Source organism: Rhyacophila brunnea, unplaced genomic scaffold (genome assembly GCF_057557595.1).
Source record: "Rhyacophila brunnea isolate RB1 unplaced genomic scaffold, BYU_Rbru_1.0 scaffold_5, whole genome shotgun sequence".
In the NCBI taxonomy this organism is placed as follows: Eukaryota; Metazoa; Arthropoda; class Insecta; order Trichoptera; family Rhyacophilidae; genus Rhyacophila; species Rhyacophila brunnea.
The window spans coordinates 36,510,146-36,527,228 of record NW_028233170.1 but is presented as its reverse complement, the minus strand read 5'-3'; positions in this window follow the sequence as shown (position 1 = coordinate 36,527,228).

Here is a 17,083-nt window from a genome sequence, read left to right as displayed (position 1 = left end):
ATCGGGTATTTTCAAAATGTGTTTGCCGCTGTATTCCGTATAACCGAACTGTACCAAATTATCTATTTATTTATATATTACAACATATTATATTAAGATATAATGCTGAGCTCTACGGGCTGTACGAAGATTGCAGCGCAGTTCAATCAATTAAGATTGGGAGACTGCGATGGCTAGGTCATTTGTAACGTATGAATGACAATGAACCGGCAAAGAGAGTGATGTCCAGCAATCTAATAGGACGTAGAAGAAGAGGGAGACCAAAGATTCGCTGGTTGGATGGAGCTGCCAGTGACTGCCGTATTCTAGGGGTACCAAATGGAAAACGGCCACACTGGATAGGGACAGGTTGAGGGAGCTTGATGAAATTAAAACAAGTGAATACAATTTTATCGAATGTTAAGTGAGGTAATCAGGCAAAGATACGTATCAGTGTAGCAAAACGTATTATGAAACATATCGACTACTTCATGGAATAACACACCAATTCAAAATAGTGTGTTTTATGTTTTTCGAGTTATTGTTGCATAGAAAAAAATACCACACCAGCCAATTTTTTTTTGGATTTTTTTCTCGAAAAACACCCAAAATACTGTTTAAAATAATACTCGTAAGTAGAGTTATGATTATATAACATTTTTTGTAAAATCTTAAATAACATGGAATAATAATCCACCTGTAGTTGGTATCACAAGTAATTGTTATTAATTTTTATGTGACACTGAATATGACACTATGCCGAGTTGGTGTGATATTGCTCGGAAAAAAATATACATGCTCCCTACATAAATCATTTTAGTGTATCATTTAACTATAATTTCACCGTGGAATATGACACTAATTTAACTTTCACCTTCAACTCTCGCCTTTATCAACATAGAACAATACTGTATTAAAAAATCATTATCCTTTGTAATGAATCGCACCTACTTTCATTATCGCAAATTGCTTTTGTGACAGTAAATTTGTATTATTTTTGTTATTGTGAACAAGTCACTAATTTTAATATTAATACTATCGACCGATGGTAGGTACTTGATGGAATTTGAATTTAAATTCTAATGGATTTAAGTTATGTACTATTTCATCTCCAACTAGATCTCGGCGAATATTACAATTAGCTCAAGAGGCTAATACAATAAAGGATGTAAAAAATAAAGGTAAATAATATGTAGCTTTAATAATCTCCTACTTCATCAACACATTTATAGGTTATAATTATAAATGATTCAACCGTAAATATTATGTCGGTACTATTGGCTCCTACAGGATTTTTAATGTTTATAATATTCTGTATCTCGTAATATAAACATTAACGTCTTCCTATCATTAGTAAGCATCGTATAAAGGCATATTTGCACAATTAGTTTATAATTTACACTCTACATTAATTATTCTTCTTGTAACGATTGTATGACGACTTGTGATAAGTAGGTAAGGTAATACTTGCCTATTTTTTGCATATGTATTGACAATACTTTTTGCTATACTTTTATCATAAATACGGTAGTCAAAAAAGTCGAAAAGAATCATTGCATGTCTGGATGAAAATTGCATAGTCCACGATGATAACCAGGTTGATTTTACCTCATCTGAAGACACCGAATACATATCAAATTCCAATAATACTTCTAGTGATCCTGGATTATCGAGTTTTAGCTGTTTTTCCAGTGTGCCAGATATGACACAAATATTTGGAGAAGATTTGGGAATGATTGATTATTTGATCAAAGAAATTACGAAATCTCCAGCAGATCTTACATATAATGAAATATATGGCCCTATTTTAGAGCATAATAACGTTATACTTCTGTCTGAGTACTTTGCCACCTTTAGGCAACACAAATGCACTTATAGACATCACATCACCAGACATGACGTTGTCCTTACCTAGTGCATCTGTTCAGAGTATTTCCACCATTGACACACCTGAATCGAAAAAAAAGAGAGCTGTAATTTAAGACTTCTTGCCGATTCAAATGTGCCCGAAAAATGAGTAAATCCGAACGTCAAGTTAGTTTTGATTCATTTTGGATGATTGGCAATCATGAGACAATGAGATTACATCTTACGATATGTCAAGTCAGTGCAAAAGAAAGAAAAACTACCAGCTTCTTCAAGACGTTCAAAAGCACTTATTCATAATTTGCCATGCAATAACGAAATATTAAAAGTGTGTAAAACTATGTTTTTACAAACGCTTTCAATTTAAAATATGTGGATGGTTAGGGCTTTTAAAAAAATGAAGAATCAGAATTGCTATTGGATAGTAGAGGCAGGCACAACAACCGTCCTCATGCACTTAATGAAGCAACAAAAAATAGTGTAATTGAACATAATAATATCTTTTCTAAAAAAGAATCCCACTATGTTAGAAAAAATAGCCAAAAAGAATATTTAGACGAGAATTTGAATATGGTGAAAATGTTTCGCCAATATAGCATATGATTTGGAATAAAAAATCATTTCCTTAAATTGTTTCTAATTGCAACTGAACGCCAATATAAAAACATATTTTCCACGTACTTCAACCTTTCCTTTTTTTGCCCGAAAAAGGACCTGAGTGAAAAGTATTTTATTTACAATTCGTCTGACCAGGAACGGAAACAATAACTGGAAAGTGATTATCAGCAACATTTATTATTTATAGAACGTTCGAGAGAGATGAAACAGGGTGATATAAATCGTGCAAAAGAAAATCGCATTACAACTGTCACAGCATGCTTTGATTTACAAAAAGTTTTAACTGTGTCACAAAGTGAAGTATGAGTCTTTCATTATAAAAGAAAATATGCCATCAACAATCTCACTGTATATGATATTGTTAGCAAGGATGGCTATTGTTATCTTTGGCATCTACAAACAGCTAAGCTAGGTGCGATAGAAATAAGTAGCTGTATAAGTAGTATAAGTATAATAAGTAATATTTTTACATATTTTACATCTAATTTTATGAATACAGTTGTATGTTAGTTGATGGTTTTCCCACACTTAATACTTTAAAAGAAGATTTATTTGCATAACGTTTATAATTTTTCATGTAGGTACCTATTTACTTGACAACGCTGCAAGGCAAACGTAATTTACGTAAAATATATAGGTAACTATCTATCCTATCATTTTATTTAACCTATACTATCAACCATTATTATGTTGAGTGAAATATTCATTTAGTACCTTTTGCAATTATCTTAATATAATATTATGTTCTGTAAAACAATTACCTGAAACTGACTGAATGGTTAAAATACAGGTTATTGCGATAAAATATTGTTTAATTAAAAAATCTCCTCATATTCCATCAAAATATCTAAAAATATTTTTGATTTAATCAAATATCATCGAGAAAAAAAACACTAAGAGCACATAGTATGTCATTCCACGTAAAATTCAAAAAAAAATCTCTCTATGTCGAGATATTTAAGATTAACGTTCAGAATTAGCATGGAAAAAAACACCATATCAAGTTACGTGGTACTTTTTTCATGAAAAAAAAATAATTACGTGGAAAAACATACCATGTATAGATATCCTACACCCTCTAAAAATATAAACGGGAAAAATCACACCAAATCTAGATATAATATTTAAGTGGTCAAACTTAACGTGGAAAAACACATTTAGGGTGTTATTTCCTAAATTAATGTCATGCAAAAGTTGATTGTCTGCTTAAATGATTCGCTATTTAAAGATATAAATTATATTTTAAAGAATATTTGCACGCAATAAACGGCTTTTGCTACACATTTTTTTGAATGGTGTTTTTGCTCTCCTGAAAAGTTGATAATTTAGAGTTAGTGTGTTATTCCATGAGGTAGTCGATATACTCTAATAAAACCTCCACTCAATTCTATGTAAAATCACTTTTTAATTAAAATATTCCCCGTACCTCGACTTCCAACCATGCCATCTCTTCACCATCATCTCCAAAATATTATACGTATACAGCTGGTCGCATCACAGTTTACCGTGAGTTGTTGTACCGGAAATATATAGCCGTATAATATTGAGATCAAACTCATATTTAAATAATAAAACACAGACATAAGATAATAGGTACTTAAGTAATCAAATATAAAATCATCCTAATAAGATCGTATTTTCTTTATTTACGAGAAATGCATATCAGCCACTCGCTTAACCTATTGTATTAGGTCCACACTCTCACTGATACACAAATTGAAAAACAATACGTCGTGTACTTGTCAGACCCAGGATTCGGACCTGGGACCCACGACGCGATGGGTCGACGCTTAAGCCGCGCGACCATCGTGGGTGAATAAAATCTGGATTGGTTAAAAAGTAGGTTAGGAAGTAGGTGCCTGTGAATATCAAGTTATACCTATCAAATATTTGTTAACAATGACAACTTTATTATCAAACATTTGAAACCATGAATGATTATAAAATTAATGCTTTTATTGAGCTTACTAAACTTGAAGCATTACTGTCAGCAATTCTCTAGGAACAACGCGTCGTTTTTTGTTCTCGATGCTAAACACCCATCTATTTACGGTAAACAATAATAACGCGCAAAATTTCAGCAGAGCATCTACTCTCCTTTCAGTATACTCGCAAAACGATAGTGCGCTCTAATACAAGTTGTTAAAAAATAGATCTACGACACCAATTATATACTTTTACATTCTATATACTTATATAAAACATTCGCATATAATCTATTTCTTACAATCCAGATCGATAGCGTCAATAACATCCAACTAATTATTTTTAAATACTAGAGCGCCTTTAAATTTGAATCGACTGTACTAACTGTCACCATAATATTGAAGGCTGTATACTGAATTTTAAGTCTTTTGATATAATTTGATAAGTGGTGAGCGTGATAAAAAAAAACTAATGGTTAGCCTACAGCCACATGTAACACTTCCATAAATTCTGATGGAATGTGAAAAAATTGTATATTATGACAATTTGTAATCAATATGAATATTGTGGGTTCTGCTAATATTTATCAGAACTTGTAGAATCAAATATAGCAATAGCTATTTAAGATATCATAGATACATATCGTAATAAGTTTATAAATATAATATATAGGTACCTACATACATAGTATAAATATGACCTTTTTTAAAAAAAAAAATCATCATGGTAATTTATCTTCATTGGTGACAATTGCGACCTCCTCTAAATGAAATGATTGAATCTCCCTCGACAATATTTATTTTATATTTAGTTGTATTTCTCATTATTGAATGTCGAGTAAGTTAGGAGACTAAAAGCTTCTCTGCATTTTAAAATGTGAAATTCACTCTTTAAAATTTTCAAATTACACCAAATAACTATATTTAAACATTTATTTTAAATTTAAACAATGGTAAAGGTGTTTCAGTAAGCACCTACACTCTATTAATGAAATTGATAATTTACCCAAAGCCCTCAAAATAATGTCATTATTTTGATGCGCATTTATGTCAATGTGTAAGTGAGGGAAATAAGCTCTTTTGGTTTTAACCTACTCAATCTCGTTTTTTTTTTTTGATACTTATTTTGAAAAAAATATTAAAATCATATTGTGCACACATTAAAATATAGTAATATGTAATGTCTACCTCCTCTCTTCTTGGTCATACACTCATGGCTGAGGATCGTGACCACATTTGAATTTCGCCATCCTTTGAGCGACCAAGACTTTCCACCCTTCTCGATCTTCCGCTTCTCTCAGGGCAGAATGGGTGGTGTCCCCAGTCAGCTCTTTTACTTGGTTCTTCCAGCACGCAGACGCTCTTTTTCTGCTTCGCCTTTCCTGGAAGCCACCCAAAACTACTAGTCTCTCCAGGTTGTCCGGTCCGCGCCTGACAATATGTCCAAAAAACTGCAGAATTCTTCTCAGACATATTGTCGAGAGTAGGGATTCCAATCCCGGGTCCCGAATCCCGGGATCCCGGGATCTCGAGCTATTTTCGATACCTATGAATCTCGGGATTGATAAACATAATCCCGGGATTTCGGGATTGATTTTTTATCAATTTTTATTGAACATAAAATAAAAGCGAAAATATAACAGAAAAAAATACTTTTAATAAAAAATAACTACATTAGAAATACACTGAGTTTGAATGAAGTTTGATGTATACCCATCTGTAAGTTGCCGATTCATTTTATTTTTTTCACATCAATTATTAAAAATGAGAAAGATTGGGAAAAAACAATGCTTCGCACTTTTAACAAAGTAATTCCACCGTGATCTCATACGTTTTATGGCAATTTCATATTTGGCTGACTAATTAGATTTATGAAGCGAAAAGGCCATAAGTACGCCATGATTATTTGCTTTACTATTTTAAATCTCGCTAATCCATTCGTTAAGTATTTACTATCAGAAACAGCAATCTCGTATTAAATTCACATTATTATTTATATATATATTTAATATTATTTACTCCATTCAACTTATGTATTTACAAGATTGAACGTAGATATACAATATTAACAATAAATGTCTTAAATATTATAAATTATACTAGATTTATTTTTGAACGATTTTATCAATGTTATGTGTAAATATAAAAATTGTATATTAACAATGGAAAAAAATGCCAATCCCGGGATCAGAATTTTGGCTCGGGATTGGATTCCCTAGTCGAGAGCCATTCCTTTATCTTCAGTCTCTGGATGATTGACTAGTTCGTCCTGTGCTCAAGAAATACGAAGCATTTGGCGCCAACACCACATCACAAAGGCATCAATTGCCTTCCTTTCCTTTGCCTTCAGGGTCCACATATCCATATCCAAATATCCAAATATCGAAAACACTAATGTTTGCACAAGCATCATTTTTGTGGCAATCGAAATTCCCCGATCCTTCCATATAGTGATAAGGCATGTCATCGCATTTTTTGCTATCTGTGTACACCTTCATATTTCCGCTTTGCATCCACGCTTTCCACTGATGGTCGAACCCAGATATACAAACTCGTCGACTGTTTCGAGATGTTGGAGTGTACTTGCTGTTGGTAAAAGGTTAGCCCGATCAACAACCATTAACTTGGTCTTATTCCTATTAATAAGGAGGCCATATTTGCGACTCTCTTCCTCTACCCGATGTAGTAGCTCTGTAAGTTCTCTTTCATCAGCAACGATTAGTGTGGTACAGTGGCGCACCCAGGATTTAATATTGGGAGGGGGGGCAAGGAGGAGAATGTAAATTAGTCCAATAGGCTCTTTTTCTTCTTCACTAATTTCTCGTTTATCGGTCTTTTGTCTATTGCACTCGGTGTACCTACACCATGGTCCCCACATCCTGAAACAGGCCCTTAGGCTAGGATATTTGGTGGGCCCCCTACCTACCACTAAGATTAAAGGCAGTGTGAAACACAACATTAACGTTTTTCAAATTGCGTTTTAGTTCAAATTAAGGGTACTTATACAGTGAATTATTGGCGATTTTTAATACATCTACTTTAATAATGGAGCTGTCGAGTATCGACACATAATAATCAAAAAATATATTGCACAATTATATAAGTAATTGAAAATGTTCATGGCCATGAAGTATAATAGTGCCGCAGGCAACTTTTTTTACTATTAAAGCTAATTTATGATGTGTGTTTATCTCACTTATCTGGTCAACCCTCCACGCCGGGCCCCCCACAGCCCAGGCCCCCAGGCTAGAACCCAGTCAGTCCTCCCCAGCCATGACCTACACCACTCCGGAATTCGGGTGGACACTGAGAATATTTTGACAGTTCCATTAGGGATTGGGTTTCTAAAAAAACCTGACATTAGTGTTTCGAAATTTTTGTGTTAGAAATTTAAATCTAAGAAATTTTTCTAAAAAGGGTGCTGGAGAATTATTATAAATCATTTTTTTGGCGTGTTTTTATTATATTTATATAAGCCCAAAGGTATAGTTTATTGGCTTTCAATTTCAATGTTTAAAATCATTCTGATAATTTTCATTTTTGGGGGGTGCCAGGGCCCCTTGCCCCCCCCCCCCCCCATGGGTGCGCTACTGGTGTGGTATCATCTGCGAATCTTAAGTTGTTTACTTTCTGGCCACCAATTGTTATACCTATCATCGCATTATATGCTCTCCATATATATTGAATAACTGGGGAGATAAAACACATCGCTGACGAACTCCCTTCTCTACCTACCTCTTACCTTCTACCTTCATAGCATACAAAATGATTCACTTGTAATAATTATTCTACCTGTGCATGCTTTTTAATTTAGAAGTTTATTATTTCACTCGAATCGAGTCGTTGTCGGAATATCTATTTAAACGTGTCCGAAATATTTTTTCCGCAGTTTACTAATGAATTACCTATAAAATAATTGTGGCGTTGAAATGAATAAGAGATATCCCGTGGCATCCTTAAGTTTATTTCTGTCCTCATCCTCGCCTATAAACTTCAATGATTACTACTGGCATTTCCTCATCGATGATACGGGTAATTAATTGGTCATATTTTCACCTCACGCATAGTACTATGAATATATATTTTTATTTAAAGATGTGGCTGTATAGACGCATTTTCAAAATTCCTTGGACTGACCGGGTGACAAATGTGGAAGTTCTCAATCGAATGGAGAAGGACCGAGAAGTTCTACGTAGTATAAAAACCAGGAAACTACAGTACCTCGGCTACATTATGAGAGGACAAAAATACAGCATTCCCCAACTTGTCTTTCAAGGAAAGATCAATGAGAAGCGTAGCAGGGGACGGCGCCGCATTTCGTGGCTTAAGAACCTCCGTGATTGGTACGAGTGCAGCTCCACTGAACTGTTCCGGGTGGCAGACGACAAAGATAAGATCGCCTTGATGGTGGCCGACCTCTGTTAGGGGATGGCACAATAAGAAGAAGAAGAACCTACCTACCCACTGAGATTATGATATTTTTTCTAACGTCATATTGATACCTATCTCAACACAATCAAAACATACCTACAGCATTTTGCTAAAATCTATTATAACACCTAGATCCCGATTCATAGATAACATTGTGAAATAAATTACATATGTGGACACGTTAACATATAAAAGGTGGTTTCGAAAGCTGAGAAAAAAATCATGTGATATTAGATAGCGTGTAGGGGATCATTAATACTTTTGGAAGAGTATAAATTAAACCCAATAACTGACAAGGCCTCATTTTACAAATGCCGTCACCTGCCGCTGAAATTATACCTGGTATTTTGGCGGGACACGAGATTGAAACAGGTATAAGTGGTTTGTTGTTGCGGTAAAAAAGGTTGAGAGAAAGAAAAATATTAATTGCAGATCAGAATGAGATTATTTTTCTGAGATTATTTTAGCGATTGTATTGTATTATATTTCCAATGCATACTGAAGCTGTAATATTTTAAATTTGAAAATTATCTCACAATCTGTACTTACAATGAATTAATAATCGATTCTTTATAAGTCTGTGTTCCTAAGCAGGTTTTCAATATTGGTAAATTTAATGTTACATACATGCAACATGCACTGACAATCTGTAATCAAGTTGAGCTGATACCAAATCTACTAAATATATTTTTGCATGGTATATATTTTATATACTTAATACAATTATTATAATATAATATCTACAGATCTGATCTGATCTGATATGAATAGTAGAAAAATGTATACATTTTCAATGTCACATATTTATTAATTATTCTGTTTATTTTTTCCTGGCCCAGGATTGTAACATTGACAATCATTGCGACGGAAGCTTTTCTATCCTGTACTAATTGTTCTTCAATCAGAATACCTAATTGAAAAAACTTTTTTCATTCGCGAATATTCTTCAACCATGTGTAGAGAGCTTTTTCCTTCTGACAGTTCTTCACTGCCTATCCTGGAGTATTTTTATTGTAACTTAAAATATATTTCATGATAGACAATAGCTCTTCGATATAGTGCATTGGTAACATCATATACCTATGTTTATAAGATTAGCATCAGTATGTACTATTAAGAATACTATTTTACATATAAACAGTGGTTTATAATCTTTACCTAGTAGTCTAGTACTAAATAGGTATATTTTTTGAATGTCTGTTTGATCTAGAGCAAGGGTAGTCAACCTTTTTATACCTACCACCCACTTATGTATCCCTGTTAGTCGTAAAAATTTCCAAACGCCCACTAGTTCCACAGTTATGGTGTTTTATAAAGTAAAGAAGTACCTAACTTTATTTTATAAAATTTATAAAGCAGTTACAGCAAGTTAAAGCATATAATAATAATTACTTACCAAATACTTTATATCAGACTTTTAGATTAGAGAGATTTAAAATATATTAAAATCTTTTTAAAACAAGTTACTGTAGTTAAATCTATCTTTTATTTATACTTTGCATACATAAGAGCATAAGGTCTGATGAAATTACATTTAATTAATTAAATTATTAATGAGATCCCTGGGGCAGATGCTGCGAAAACTGTATATCTGACTCTTTTTGTGAGGAACAAACGAAGGTCTCCTCTTTCGGAAATATTTAGGCGGTCTTTTTTTGGTCATAATATGATTGACAGTACTAAAGCCTGATTCCATAAGATAACAAAACCCCTACCGCCCATAATGAAAGCTGGAACGCCCACTAGTGGGCGGTAGGGACCAGGTTGAAAACCCCTGATCTAGAGTAACGATTTAAGCTTTAAGGAATCAAGCAAATTATATATTAACCCATTTCGCATATAAAATATATTGGAATAACCTTAATTTTCACTGATATATTATTCTGTATAGGATTTTAATAGTATATAAAATACGAATGAATTGTTGTATCTTCACCAGTCTAATATTATATCAAATTAATAAATATAATGTTACCTACACTCACTGCCATCTTGTATCGATGGCAGTTAACTAAATTGCAGTTCATCAACTACTATAACCTTGTAGGTAGTCAGCATTTCATTTTTTGGTATTTTAGCTATTCTACCTACATAAATATCAAAATAAAAAAAAGATAAATAATTAAGTAGGTATAATTTATAACTTATATACCAAGGCAAATGGACCAGCACAACGTGAATGTTTCATTAACAGACTTTTTTTTACAGTTGAATCGAATCTATAATGTTCTTGATATAGTTTACACGAATATTAAAAATTTTAGAAAAGGGGAAATGGAGTAAGTCGATTCTACCATTACGATGAGAGGTGCCCTGGTTTGTAGAGTCTCCTTTGACGATGAATGAACTTAAGTTAATACTGAGGCTAAGAACAGGACACACAATGGGCAAAAGATTTGATGTCCTCATGGGAAGAAGCGAATCGCAGCTCTGCGATGAATGTCATGTTTTAGAGGACATTGTACATATAGCACTACAATTCCCTAAATACACTACAAATAAATTCACAGAGTACAGCTTCGAATTGCGGATATCTATGAGAATTTCGACGAATTGAAAGGTGTCCTGGCGGTGGGTAAGACGGAAGAGCTAGGCAAACTTGTAAAGTTATTTAACAGAATAGGAGTGAGGACCTGATCGACGGATCCCCTTCTAAAAGAGAAGAGGCGATATGACAGCGAGTCGCAGTCAAAGCCTCGGTAAAATCACAAAAAAAAATATAAAAAATTACATATACCTAGGTTGTATTAGTCGTGAGTTTCAAATAAGTATTCCATTACATAATAAAAGTATCTTCTAACTAATTCGTAACTTGGTCGAGTTTATGTATTTAATTTAATTTTCTAATTTACATGAATACTGTACAATGCTCACAAAAACAACAACATACTAAAGTCGGAGTTAATTCGCTAGCATCGGTTTCCTTTAAGTGAACCTAATCCTTTTTATTTCCGTTAAGAGGGAAACAAGTTCTCACGGTCGGTTCTCTGAAAGAGAATTCCAACATCCGTTAATCCGCGCCGTTATCGGCCGATAGCATTGCCAATGGCATTACATCCCTTAATCTGGCAGGGTTACTTTTTAATCTGAAATCTTCGCCCGTTCACTGGCTACCCGATTGCCCCTCTTTAATAAGGATTTCGTCTAGTGTCTTTAAATCGATTTCTATTCAGTAATCCCATCTTCGTTTTGCAATTCTCTGATTTTCCCCCCAAATACGTGATAAGAAGGTGAAGCGCTTATCAATGACATTTTATACTTTGTTTTATCAAATAATCATCTAATGAATCACCTTTTGTAGAAAATAATACCCAATATAAATATTCTTACAGTTATACTAGTAATCTTCTTAATTCTCTAACATATCCGTTATTGGACGTTGATTGTCCGGTCTAGTATCCAGAATTTCCCTCGGTGTTTGGGCAATGTCCATGCTTGGTAAACGGCCTCAATACATGGATTAATTAAAAGACATAACACTTGTCAGTTTAACCAAAATAGTCATTATATTATTCCCTACCGTCATTTCTTAGTTATAATCATAGTGGTATAATATTGAACTATATGCGTTGGTAGGTTCATTTAAACTTAATGGAAACTTAATTATGCTTTCGTGGAAGAACTATAAAATAACTAAAGGATTATTTTTAACACAGATGTAGTTGGTACATATCGTGAAATTACTGCTAAAAGTCTCAACTATATGTTAAGAGTTATGGCCATTTTAAAGTTTAATATCTTAGTTAAAGTTAAAAATCAGTCTTAGCCTAAACCTAATTGAATGTAGGTTTTTTTTAAAAATGATTGGATTATATTATATTATATCAGTATGTTAAATAACATACAATATCTAAGATAAATACACAGAATGTTATTTATTAAAAAACGGTGATCACATTTACCAACATTTGGCAGACAAGATTTTACATAATTATTATTTTAGTAGTTTACTGTGTGCATTTGGAATAAAAAAAAATCGTCGAATTTCTAATCGCAGTCATTCCGTTGTTAATGTAGGTATATATTTATCTCAGTTATTTTAGTAAAATTCAAGTTACAATGCTTTAATTCACCCACTATAATGTAAATTTACTAGTAATTTATGTTTCCATAGATGACCACATATTTAAAAACTAGCAGTTAGAAATACTTTTATCAATAAAATTGTAATAAGAATACCTGAAAAATTACCTTTTTGCTGTCAGACCAGATGCAAACTTCTTAAAGCATATTATATATTTAATTCAACATACATAATTGACCATTAACTCAAAATACCTAAAATGTTGACTCACCAACAATTGGCTGCAATCCCACGATATTTGCAGTTAATTTAAAAAATAATAATAATTCAAATTCAAACGTAGCGTACATTAAATAATGGAAACTATTATCTTGTGGTATTATGAAAGTTTAGTTTAATAACTAAATAACAATACTACTGCAGTTGAAATGCACTTTGATGCAGTCGCAATAAAACTTGAGGATAGTACTCAGCATTCGATGCAGGCGGCAGCGATACAGCGAATCTATCAGGCGAAATAATGATAGTCAAACATAAAATCGTAATTTACGATGACATTTATTATTTTTCCAATATTCCACTTCGGTTTGATGGAAAGAAATTATTACTATGGAACCATCAAGGCAGAAGTACAAAACTGTTCAACGTTTACTTGGTGGCAATTCCCGTGTGCGTTATGCGAAGTTTTATTTTTTAAAACCTGTCTTGATGCAGATTTTTGTTTGATTAGCGACCATCAAAACATTGAAACTATCGACAGCTTTCAAATACCTAGAATTGCACATCATGCGAAATGGCACTCCGCTTATTATACATCGCGTTTATATCTCTTATATATATATCTTATATATCGCTTATTATATATCGCAAAATAGCGTACTATCCGAATAGAAATGGCTTGAGCAACATTCAATTAGATACCGAATGTCTGGGAAGATAAAACCAAATTTCTACAGATTGGCGCTTGCATTCTGACAGTACTACTTTTCGGTAGCAAGTCAAGGCACCTTACGAAGTCTGAGATTAACCTTATACCATTGATATACTATATATTGATATTATATAGTATATCAATGCCTTATACCGAGTTTATTATGCTTGACAGATACTGGGTCAGATCAGTTCTGCTTTTTATAAAATTATTGAGTTAATTATTTTTTATTGTAATCTTTTGATTATATTTTTTTCATTTTTCTAAAATGAATATTTACTAAATAATCATTGTGTTACAAAAATTGAATCATTAGCTGCATGAGCTTCATCAAATACTTACCTAAACTTAACGCCGAATCCCAAAAATATTTTTTTGTTTGTATTATTAATATAAAAATATTATGTACTTAATACATTACAAAATTCAACAAAAGATAATTTATAAAATATTTACTATCCATCCCTAGTTCTAAAATTATCACAAAAGTGAAACGGCATGGTTCTGTATTATAATTTATTGGAGAATTTTTCTTTTGTTAGTTTTAAATTTAAACAAAAAAAAATTTATTATTTGTGTAAATCTTTGCTTTATCATCTGCTAGTCGGAATAGTTCGGACAATGCAGCTCTCCTATCAATCACGAAGATTCTTTAGCCGTGAAATGCAGGATCATCTTCTGATCCATTAATATTTCCTTACTTAATAGTAATACTTAACTTTTGTCCTCTCATAGTGTGGACGACGTAGGTAGTGTAGTTTTCTGGTTTTGATAATATACAGAACTCGGTCAATATAAATAATTTTGAAGATGCATCTACACAGTAGCATCTCGAAAGCCTCAACCATCCATCACATCTTCTGGCATCGTTTAGTTTTGAGCTTAAAATGAATAAAAAAATTACGAAACGATTTATTTATTACATATTATATCGAAATATTTTTTTTAAATAAAACTTATGGTTCTCTTATATTGATAAGGTACTGTTAAATTATTACAAAGTACCTGAAAAGAAAATCGTTAAAATTTAATGAAAATCATAAAATTCTACAATGTGAAAAATATATTGATAACAGCGTTTTCATGTTATAAAATAACAAAACATTGAAGGTGGTGTAACAACATACCCAAACCGAATCGATTGAAGTGGAAGGCTGTAAACTTGCGATGCCTCTTTTGGCAGCAAAGCCTGCTATTAGGCTCGAAGTACATTGGCGTTGATACGGCACTTAATACCGCCTGTGTGTTATGGTTCTTACATAATTTTCAATGTACATATTAAATTTTGTTGTTTTGGTGAAATTGTGTGATGGAACTTTGCCTCCATGACTTCATAACATATCATTAAACGTTGACTTTCAGATTAAAATATATATCAAACACAATATCTTATAAAGTGAGTACATATTTTAGCAGATTCTTTTGTTTTTTTTTTTTGTATTAGTCATTTTTTAAGATCATGAATTTTTACGTTATATCTCTCTATTGATCATTGGATTTTACATTTTTCCATGTCGAAAAGTATCAAAAAAGTGTCCAAAAAATTTATATTTTCGCTGATAGGAAGCCACTTTTGGCTATATGATTAAAAATATATATTTTGAAGGGCCGCTTCATCACCTGTTTTCATTCTAGAACAAATACATTAAAATTCGTTTCATTTAAATGTATCTGTACTAGAAGACTGACACCAAATCTCAAGGACAAATATTAAGGGTTTTGTTTCGCTTTATGGTACAAGTATAGTTACGTTATAGTAAAAACGATATTTCAATGAACCAGGCATCGTTATCCTAATTTATTATATCCACTATTATTAATATATACAATTCTGTTAACTATATTATAGTCATTAATAAATTCATGAAAATACTTAGGGTATGTATATTTAAAGCAAAAATATCTATGAATAAAATGAAATCAGTTTTCGAAACTCTATTTATTAGACAATTAAAATACTTATGGAAAAGAAAAGACTGCAGAAAGGTGATGATTTTTTTTTATTATGGTGTTGCTTACCAATGTGGTAATCAAAAAAACTCAATTAACATTATTTGTCTAATTAGTTATTATTAATTTCTAATTTTTATACGAAAAACATGAATGGCCATAACTAAACTAAAATATTTTGGAACACATAAATACAATACATACAAAATATCTATTAGAGAACATTGTAAAAAGTGCTGAGCGAGACTCGAACACAATATAACCATTCGTATTTTACCAATAAAGCCAAAACTAACACAATCATCCCGAAATTAATTAATAACTATGCTATTAATACTAACTATCGACCGAAGGTACTTGATGGAATTTGAATTTAAATTCTAATGGATTTAATAACTATGCAATATATCGGAGGTATTGTAAAATTTTGTTATTACTGGCGACCATCTTTTATGATTTTAAATGATGGGATTACATAAAAATTGTAATAGTATTAGATAGGTACCTATATTTTTATAATAGGTATGTGTATTTTTAAGGTATTTTGTAGTTTATAATATGTTCAATAACTAATGTTGCATTCTTAAATCACGTGTACTATAAATTAAATAAAAAATAGTTTATAAAAGTTGTATTTTTTTAATTTTAAGATCGAACATTATTGAATTACTCAATATATTATCAGGTAGTTATGTAAATTAAACATTATAATATGACACTTGAAAGAGTACTAAAGCTGATGAAACCGGTGCTGATCACTGTTAAATTATGTGGAGTAAGTATTATATACTGACAGTGCTGTGCTCTTACAAGAGAACTGTATTGTTTACGTAAAAATTTTCACTGACTACCCTACCAATAAATATTTTGTAACTTCGTAATGGAATAAAAATTAAACAACTCATTTTCACCACAACATCCCTAACGCCATCTTAGCAACCTAAATATTAATGTAAGATTATCAACCACCTTTGATGGCTTTCGAGGCGACCAATATCCACACCGGACTGTAGAGCCAATTTAAAAAAAAGATGTGAGAAATATATAAGAAATCTTTTCGATTTCCAAATCAATAATGCTTCAGTGATTGACTGTAAGAACCGCTTGTTAATTTCGTCACAATAAAATAGGACACACATAGCGCAAAGGTGTTTTGACCTTGGCGACATAGACGCGAATCCCAGAGGATTCAAACCCCACCCCGCTGGGTGTCGTATTTTTATTTAAAAAAATATATTTTCTGGTGGTTATTTACTCACTGGTATTTCTAAATTATGTATGTTCAATAAAGAATGTTACATTCGTTTAAATACAAAATAATTTATTTAAAAACTTTGTTAGTCAATAACATTAATGTAA